Source organism: Frieseomelitta varia, unplaced genomic scaffold (assembly GCF_011392965.1).
Source record: "Frieseomelitta varia isolate USP_RPSP 00005682 unplaced genomic scaffold, Fvar_1.2 scaffold_971, whole genome shotgun sequence".
NCBI classification, from domain to species: domain Eukaryota; kingdom Metazoa; phylum Arthropoda; class Insecta; order Hymenoptera; family Apidae; genus Frieseomelitta; species Frieseomelitta varia.
In genome coordinates, this window is record NW_025110780.1 from 1 (window position 1) to 9,910 (window position 9,910).

Genomic DNA, 9,910 nt, shown 5'->3' on the forward strand with positions numbered 1-9,910 from the left:
ACGATATCGATTGACACTCTTTTTTTTTTTTTTTTTTTTTTCTTCTTCGTTCCCTCCCTCCCGACCACTCATCCCGGCGTTTCGCTATCCCTTTCGTCGCGGCGACAGCTGCCAACTTTTCGAATATCGATGCCAGGATACATTCGACGGTATTCGGTAAGCCGGGGAAACACGTCGGCTAGCCGATCCTTCCTCCCCCCCTCCCTCTTCATACATTGTCGTCCCATTGTTTCACTTTGACGTTGTTACGACAGGCGAACGGCTCGATTTCTGGACGACAGAATGGTAACAGAGTGGCGTTCAATTCGGAAATAAAGAGTTTCTCTGTACACGATCCTCTGACCAACGCGGAAGATGTCCCCAGAAAGGGACGTTTATTTTCCTCCGTGAACGATAAACAGCAAGCATCGTCTCCGTTAGCTGCGGACCAGATTCCTTGGTTGCAATCTCGTTAAGTGGCGACAATGCCGGCGTGCCGCTATTAAGTCGTAATGATCTCTAAATGGATTTCTTGAAAAGTGGAACAGCCAGAATTATTGACGTCCCCGGTGATCGATGCGCGAGAAAACGGAGCAAAGTATCGTTGTCCTTCTCTGTTTCGTTGCCAGGTCTGGGAAGGAGGGGGATGCAGTTGCCTCTTCTTTGAATAATCGATAAAACTACAAGAAAACGACTAACGAGTTTTAAAAAAATCGCGAAAGTAGCTATATAGTAGACGAAATACGACCGAAAATTATAAAGGCAAGTTCGGGCGCTGTCTCTGGTTGAACAGGAGCAGACTCTCTTTTTACTTTTTAACAGACGCTACGAGCCTGTGAATTTGCCAGTAACACAGTTCACGCGGGCTCTGATGTTAATCGTGTTAACCTCTTACGCTGGAATAACAAAATTGCAATATTTTCTCAATTCTAAATATATTTAAGGGGATCGGACAGTGTGACGAGCCTAAAAATTACGTATACTTTGGAGGGCTAGTAAAAAAAAAACTACATATTTGATTGACATGAGATTTTGTGGTTTATTTTAACACATTATGAACTATAGAAAGCAACATTAAAAGAGAAAAAAAGAGGGCTCTTATTTAGCTTTCTAACGGCATGCTCTTACATAACTTTGTTTCACATTGCCTATCGGTGTGCATGATTCCAGCAGGAAACAGGATTGGTTGCAACAAAAAGGCGAGAAAAGTTCAATAGTAAATAATATTCTCTATTGACGATCCAACATTTTCATTTTTGTGAAAATTATGAAAATAGCAGCTATTTGTTTTTGATGTATCGAATTTGTGCCCAAGATTTCTATATTTTTGTTTATATTTTTCGAAATTGTTAAAAATTAAGAAATCGATCGTCAATCGCTAGCAAATGTTACACTAAAGATACGTACCAAGTTTCACAGTAAAAGAGATATCTTTCACACCGTTTTCAAAAACCTAGTTTCGAGAAAAACGCGTTTAAAGTTTCAGAACGTTATTTTCCTTTACTTACTTTTTTTACTTATATATCGCGGCTCACAGTTCTTACAATTCACAATTAAATTGAATCCAAGTCCCCTATTATTCGATTCACCAAATTAAAATTTGAATCACGCGATTTACACTTTATAATATTGCTGAAAGTTACAAATTCAATTATTCTGTATCCGCGAATTTATTATTATAACCCCAAAAAAGTGGCTTCAAAGGCTAGAACCTTTTATATCTTATTTCTAAGACTTCAAACTGCTGTTTAAAACAAAACAAAGAAAATTGATTTTTTTAAAATTTCACACTGTCCCCTTAAGCATAACTCAGGCAAAACAAATAACAAATTTATTACTTCTCAATAATTTCTGTCCAGTGATATCGTACCGACGAGTTGAAAGAGAAAGCGACGAATTATTGTTTGGTCACTCGTTATGGTCCGCAATTAGTTGCCAGCGCAAGTGGTCAATATAATACGAGGAGAAAAGGCAGAACCAGCGAGAACTCACGGTCCTGCAGGTGCCGCATTAGTAAATGGACGAGCATAGATCGCAACAAAGAGGATCGGTATCGGCTTGGAAAAGCTTGAAAACATTTCTCCCTTCATTGCTACTACCACGATGAGCCAATCCCCGGTAAAGTTACTCGATCAACATACATATATAGTCCTCATCCATCTCGGCTTATCCATCTATGTAGCACTTGTCGGTTCACTGGTTGTTTCTTCGCGTGCCTACGTTTTCTCGCGATTCCATTCGCTCAGAGAACGAAGGGAAACTTTCGTCGGTTTTCTATAATTATTTCAGGACCCATTTCGCATCAGCTCTATGAAAAATTGCAATAACTTCGTGTGACAAATACGCTCCACTTTGCTAACGCTAGTTTTTCTCAAAGATGTTTTTACATCACGCAGCAAGCGGAAAGGCAAGGATACTTTTGTTCTCGAAAATTGTAAGAATTCAAATTCCTTTGAAAAGAATGTTAAAAATATTTTTCTGACGACTGAATCTGTCATGGTCTTGACTGAATGACTTCTTAAAACTTGCCGTGCAATTTTTTTTTTTTTTTTTTTTTTGCTCTCTAACGTTCCATTTGACGTTAGGCTCAAATAGCAAAATGTTAGGATTAAAAAGAAGGAAAACTGGCAAGAAAGAATTGTACAGCAAGTTGATGTAAAGGGAAGACTTTAATCCTCGAGATTATGGTAGATCTGAAAACAGTTTTCGAAAACAGATATTCTTACTTTTTCATCCGCAGGTTGTTAAAACAGGGATTTCAAGTTTTAAAGTAAGTCCAACCGAGTTATCGACTTTTAAAATATCGATAATTTTTCACCGAGCGTGCGAACACTTCTGTCCACAATCTATATGAACTTCGTACGTCAAAATTCACCAGGACTAATTAACTATGTACCGCGAATCGAATGTCTTTCGTTCACAGATTTCGACACGCGAATCGCCTCTCGTTTGTTCCTCGTTGCGGTGTATCGACGTATCGCTCGTTATCTCTGCCACGCGGGTGGAAATAACGAAAGAAGTGACAATCTGTTATTAGAATAATAATAGGCTCTTCGGCAAACGCGAGCGCACCGTTGGAAATGGCGAACTTGGGAGTAACAACAACGGGCGATATATCCAATTTGCTTGTACCCACACTCTGTCGCGTACCATAATTGTACATATGTGGAAAAACGAAGCGCTGGTGGTACACAGCGCACAGGTTAGTTCGTAATATACGCGGCATCTTTTACGAGCATAGTAAAAAAGAAAGAAAGAAAAAAAAAAAAAAAAGGTAGAAATAAATTCATACGTTGTCAGGGAAACGCGATAGCAGTCGATGGAAGAGATACCGTGGAATATAGAGTGCAGTGTGGATCTCTCGTCGTGGAAAAGAAATCGCGTCGGACGTGTATGGAGTCTGGTTTAACAAGAGGAGAGAAATTTCGACGGGGCGAGGGGCAGGCAGTTCCTTGTAACGACAGTGCAACAAGGATATCCTCGATTCGCGGGCAAAACACGTGTTTGAAATGTAAAGTTTGTTTAAGCAATGGGAAATAATGTGCCGGTGTGTTTTCTGTATTTGCAATTTACGGGGAACAACGTGCGGGACAACGAGCGGGAATTGGATCGCAAAAAATTGATAAAAATTGCATCGAATTGCGACGCGACGCTGGGAAGAAATAACGCTGAGTATTTCGAATATTGCTCCACGAGTGGTTTTCTCTCTCTCTCTCTCTCTCTCTCTCTCTTTTCCTCTCTCCTTTTTTCTTTCTTTCCTTCTTTTTTTCTCTTCTTTTTTTTTTTTTTATTCCGGACGCTTCGCGTGCAAGATGTTTTTATTTTAAACTGAACAATGAACCCTCAGTCAATGAGATGCAAATCGAAATGAAGCAGGAGAAAATCTGCCGATGTAATTGGAAATGTGATGTATAGGCGGTCTTATGAATATATGAATACTCAATACGGTTGACGGAATATTAATCAGAACAATATTTGGTGCGCTTTATTTACCGAGTGATTAATGGTTTGAACGAAAATTAACGGCTATACGAATCTAATGATTAACAACAGCTAGAAAAATGTATGCGAATTTTAATGCAATTGCATAATTAATTACCGATGTACAATTGAAAAAAAAAAAAAGGTAACGACTACATTCGGATCACGTACCACTTTTTTATTTTAATGAAAATCAAATGCAGTTCATTTTCGATCGAAATAAAAAGGTAAACGATTTAAAGCGGAGAAGATCAAACTCCACTTCGTACTTCGCACGTGCAATGACTTTTCGATGCTTGATTCGAGGAGATATCATCATCGAGATTAAAATATTCGAGAGAAATATAAGAGAGAGCCGTATTGCACATAATTTAATATGCCTGCTGCGCTTGTCATCGATCTTCTCCCTCGTGCCGCTGTCTTTCAACGTTCCGCACGATTCCGTATATAACCTTCTGTATTGCAGCACCTTTATCTCTGATCAAACAGCAGCCATCGAGTTGGTTTTACACCCCCAGTGTGTAAACATCGCCGGTGGAAGATTTAATTAACTCCTCCTGCACCATCAAGATTCGTTCGTGGACGATTGCTTTGAATGTCCGTAGGAGGAGGTGCGATTGTTATATCAAAGAACTCACGAGGAAGAGAGGGAAACATCTTCCGTGTGATATTCAAACATTGTAATTTACCGCCTGCGCCGCGTTGCCATCTCGGTTAGATTATTCCTAAAGGCAGAACTAACAATAATTTCCCCTCAGGTTAGCTCTCCAGTTACGCTTAAAACACCACGTTATCTACGCTGCTCGTTCGTTTACTTTCGCACGTACATACGTAAAATATGTACCACCCAACGTGCAACAACGTCTGTTTTATCAGTCACCCAGTTTCGTTCCAGGCGAGTCAAATTTCAGATGTTCTTTCGAGAAGTATGTACACACAACGACGAAGAAAATACAAACGTGAGCATGCTGTCGGTCGGTAAATCACCGCGTAACGTGATCCCATTTCCAACTGTTTTCAGAAACAACCAAACAACCGATTATGCCCACAGCGAGGAAATCCAACGATGGTATTTCCTGGCCTTTGTGCAACCAGTCTATACACCAATTTCTCCCGATGATATTCGAGTTGCTCATCTCGGTGCATTTGTCGCCGATCGATTGCTTAAAAAGCAACAGGGCTCCATTAGACGATAAAACAAGTTCCCTCGGCTTGTGGGATATTGACGCGAGCGACGGTGTGTATCCGGCATTAACTGGGAGACGAGTTAAATGGCCTGTAAAAAGGAAGGCGAATTGAAAAGAAAGCGGGCAAGAGAGGGGGCGCGCGATCGCCGGGTCCAACAATTTCAAGCGAGCTCTCCCTCTGTAACCGGCAGAGAACAACGCGTTAAGTGATTTCGATGAATTAAAGACGTCCCATGGAAATTGTTTCTCGTCTGTTCGATATTTTTCACGGTAGATTTTGCCTGTTAAAAGCGAACGATAATGACCGGAGCACGCCCGAGAGACAATGCTGCGAGTCGCAAGTTCCATTGTCCCGGTTTTCGCTCGGATGTCGGCTTTTACTCTGAGAATAATTTGCTGCTTTGTACGACGAAAGACGTTCTGTCTGTCTCCTTCCGAGTGTACCGTTGTCTCTTCCATTTGACGGACGTCGTTAGTTTGCTATGACGCTAACAACGTTGCGTCACGGTGGGGGCAACGTTACGCGGAACTTCGTGAATTATCGTCGAGCGAACGATTCGTCGTCGTTTCGCTTCGATGAAGAGTATTACAATGCCCCGAAGACGCAGCGTGCAGTTTGCAAGAGACACGTTCGCGTTCCCTTGCGCGGAAACGAACGAAACGAAAGAACGTCGCTGCAGGGAGATGGCAAGGGATGATGATATCTTGGTAAAAATATACGAGCGAAGCACTCGTGACAAGGCGAGTCAACGGCCCGTTACGAATCGTCGACGGCTCGGCCTCTCGGCTCGTCGGAATTTTTCCCCCGTTTCCCAGCGCCGTCATACTCGACGAAACATCTGAAATAACGCCGACCTCATTATCCGCGCGTGCGGTTAATTAATTTTCCACTTTGGCCGTCCGCGGAGCTCAACACGTAAACCGAAATATATTCCCGGCCAGAGCTGCAATAATTATTATTGTAACCGTATTCTGGACCGCGGCACGGTGAACCGTCACATGGGAAATCTGAAACTGCCCGTTTCCCATTAGAAATTCATTTCACCGGTACCGATATACGAATTTTCGCGGGTCTCGGCCGTCACGAATTAAAATCCAACCTGCCGCGCGCCACTCGCGACTCCCGTGGAATAAATAAACGCGACCGAAGACGAGAAACTGAAAGGACGACGGATCGAAAGGCCTTCTGCTACCAACAGATAATAACTTTCGGCTCCACCCCCCCCCTCCCCCTTCACCCCCATCCACCCCTGCTCCTTTACTGCAGGCATTCGACCATCTTCCGCGAAACTTTCGCGGAACTTTGTCCCCGAATACTTCCACCGGGCTACGCGGGTACACGCGGGCAGAGAGAAGTTGCTGAGGGAAGGGCACGGGTGAATCTCGGGTGAAAGAACGAATTAGGTGTCTCAGGGAGAGACCTACTTCGTCGTCCTTTGTTGTCAGCAGTCGTCCAGGATTTTCTTACTTACTGTCCGGCCTTTTCGTTAGTAGCAACGTTACGCCCCCGGAGAGCCAATCGGAGAGGCCGTCATCACCCGCCATTCTAATTTGTTCAACGTTTACTTTGTTTCCGAGAGTCGTTTGTTCGCTCTCTCTCTTTCTCTCTCTCTCTCTCTCTCTCTCTCTCTCTCTGTCTTTTTGAACTTGGCGATATGCGACTAATTGCGAGAATTTCCTCCGCCACGATGGGAGAATTAATTACCGTGTTTGCTCTTTATCATCATCCGCGCCCCCCTCCCCCTCCCCCTCCACCTCTTCCACGTATTCGCCGATGAAATTTCCACAGTTCTGATCCAACAGCTTTTAACGCTATAGAGGCCGGCACACCGCGATTGTGCGTCATTTGCGAAACAGTGGTTAGCAGCCGGTGACGCACTTTCGCGTCATTTGCGATTCCAATTCTAACGTTCGTTTAAAACACATTAATATCGTACATTGCAGATATTGAAAACTCTGTCTGAACACATTCTAACGAGTCTTTTTATATAAAAAAAAAAAAAAAAAAAAAAAAAAAATGGTGAAGTTTTTAGATTTTTCATTTTAGTTTGTGAAATAATAATCTACTGCCAGAAACTGTACAAAACTGGCATAAATAAAATGTATAAAATGTATAAAAGGCATAAATAAAAGAGGATGTTTGTCGCAACAATTTCAAAAAAAATGCGTTTGGTATTTGTTTATGACCATCTCAAGTATATATTTTACTACTTTGCTTCACTTTTTCGATACATACATGTTTAAAAATATTATTTTTTGTTATTGTTTATTTTAATTTTTTTAAAATTAACAAATCTTTAGAACCTCTACGTAATAACATAGCAAAATTGCTTCAATTTCTACCCTCATTCTACTTTCACAAAAAAAGTGCCATTCGCGCACGGTCGTGTGCAATATTAAAAACGAACAGACATACATCTCGAATTACGTTGTGTTTCCGTTAGCTATTTGGAAATTCCGGGCAAAACTGGAGCAAACTTCGATCGAGAAATTTAGGTTTACTACTCGAACAGCCATCAATTTTTATCCCTCCCTCGCCCTCCTGAAGATCTTTTTACGAAAATACAGGGAAACTTCTTTCTTCTTTTTTTTACAATGGTCTTCGTTCGGTCATGATTCACGCGAGAGCCGGATTGTCAGAAAGCAAATGCGGTAACTTTCTTGAAACTCGTCGGAAACGCTGAAACGCATTGCGAGGAATAGATATTCCGTTTTGTATCGTGCATCTCCCTCTCCTCTCCACCTCCAATTCCTGGTCCTATTGAACAACGTAACAAGGACGTAAACCAACGCCCCGGAAGATTTATCTTTCCGCTCGAAGTTTAACGATTAAAGTACAAACTTGTTTTATCCGTCTCCGACCGGCACATTTTTCTTTCACGAACCTAGTTTGTTCCTCCGTCACCTGTTCGGTTTGGATCCGTCTTCCCGCCAATCTTCCACGAACCATGAAGAATGATCAGGCGTTTCAAAGACCACTAATAAGAATTACCACACGGCCTTCACAACGAATTCGACAGATTCAGAGTGACTGTGATTACACCCCCGACTGTTCCACTTTTGCGTAATCTATTATATTATATATTGAATTATAAATAAATTTTATGATATATATTTTATATATTTAATATTTATTTATAGATATATTTTATATTTATTTATATATATTTTGTACACAAATTATATATTTTATACTTGTTTACATATATTTTATGTATAAATTATATAATAATAATTTTATAGTAATCTATTATATTTATATTAATATAATTTTATAGCAAGCTATTATATCTATATTAATATAGATGTAATAGATTACTATATATTAATATAATTTTATAGTAATCTGTTATATCTATGTTAATACATTTTTATAGCAAGCTATTATATCTATATTAATATAGATTACTATATGTTAATATAATTTTATAGTAATCTATTATATCTATAATAATATAATTTTACAGTAATCTATTATATCTATATTTATATAATTTTATAGTAATCTATTATATCTATATTTATATAATTTTATAGCAATCTATTATATCTATTGTATCTATACGCTGCGAACAGTGCACGGCGAAGTTATCCACGAAACTTGGATTGTACGAATAAATCTTGACCAAAGGATTGTTTCGCTCAACGGTTTCTTCATGATGTGGAAAAAGTTCATCCCTCTCTTCCGCGTCTGACTATTATATAACCAAAAATAAACACAAATACTTTCGCAGAATGCAGTGTTCGAGCAATTTAACGAGAACGGAAGGAATTTTGGTATTTACCCTGGCAAAACTCTGTAATGATGTGCATTTTCGGGATTAAAATGGACGAGAAAATTCGTGGAATGCGAGCATCGTACACCGGTGTGTGTATATATATGTATGTGTGTGTGAGTGTGTGTGTGTGTGTATGTATCGTGATCTCAAGACTGATATTTAGGGAAATTTAGATATCTCGGAGAAATACCCCGAGTCAAGATATCCGAGGATGAGGGACGATGTTGTTCCCGAAAGAGTCGCAAATCAAGAAATCGACGTGTCGCCGGTGTTCGACAGTCCCTCGCTGGGAAACGACTTTATTCCGGAAAGCGCCGGAACTTTTTGCAATCCTGGCGGCCGGCCAATTTTCACGGAGAAATTAACGTCAGATTTACGAGGTGTTACGCGAATACAGATTTACGTATTTGTTAGCGAACGTTTGGCGCAATGTTTCAATCGTCTATCGACAAAAGGTTGCACTCGCTTCTAACGCTCTCACGTCCCAGAAATCTGGGGAATCGTTCGCTGCAGAAAATACAGACTACCTTGGCCCAATGCTTCGATTAGCAGAAGTGAAAGAAAGTGTTTTCATGTGCAGAATATCACTATTCTTTTTATTTATGTTCTAGCTTTCGAAGGAATATTACCGAAAATTACCGTTGTAAATTAAAGGGAGAGAAATAGCACACGGTGTTTTCTAATTTTAATCATCTATCGACAGAAGATTGTTGCCACTTCAAACGCTTCTTGCTCCAGAAGTCTGAAAAACTGTCCGACGCGAAAATACTCGGCCGAATGCTTTAATCTTCAATTAACGGAAATGAAAATATTTTTCACGAGAGAGATATACGTATCGCTTGAAATATTTTTTCACAGCCTTTCGATAAAAATTGCGAATCATCGTAAATTACGAGAGAAATAGCACACGGTGTTTTCCAATCTTAATCTTCCATCGACAAAGGGTTGCCCTCACTTCGAACGCTTTTTCCTTTTTTAGAAATC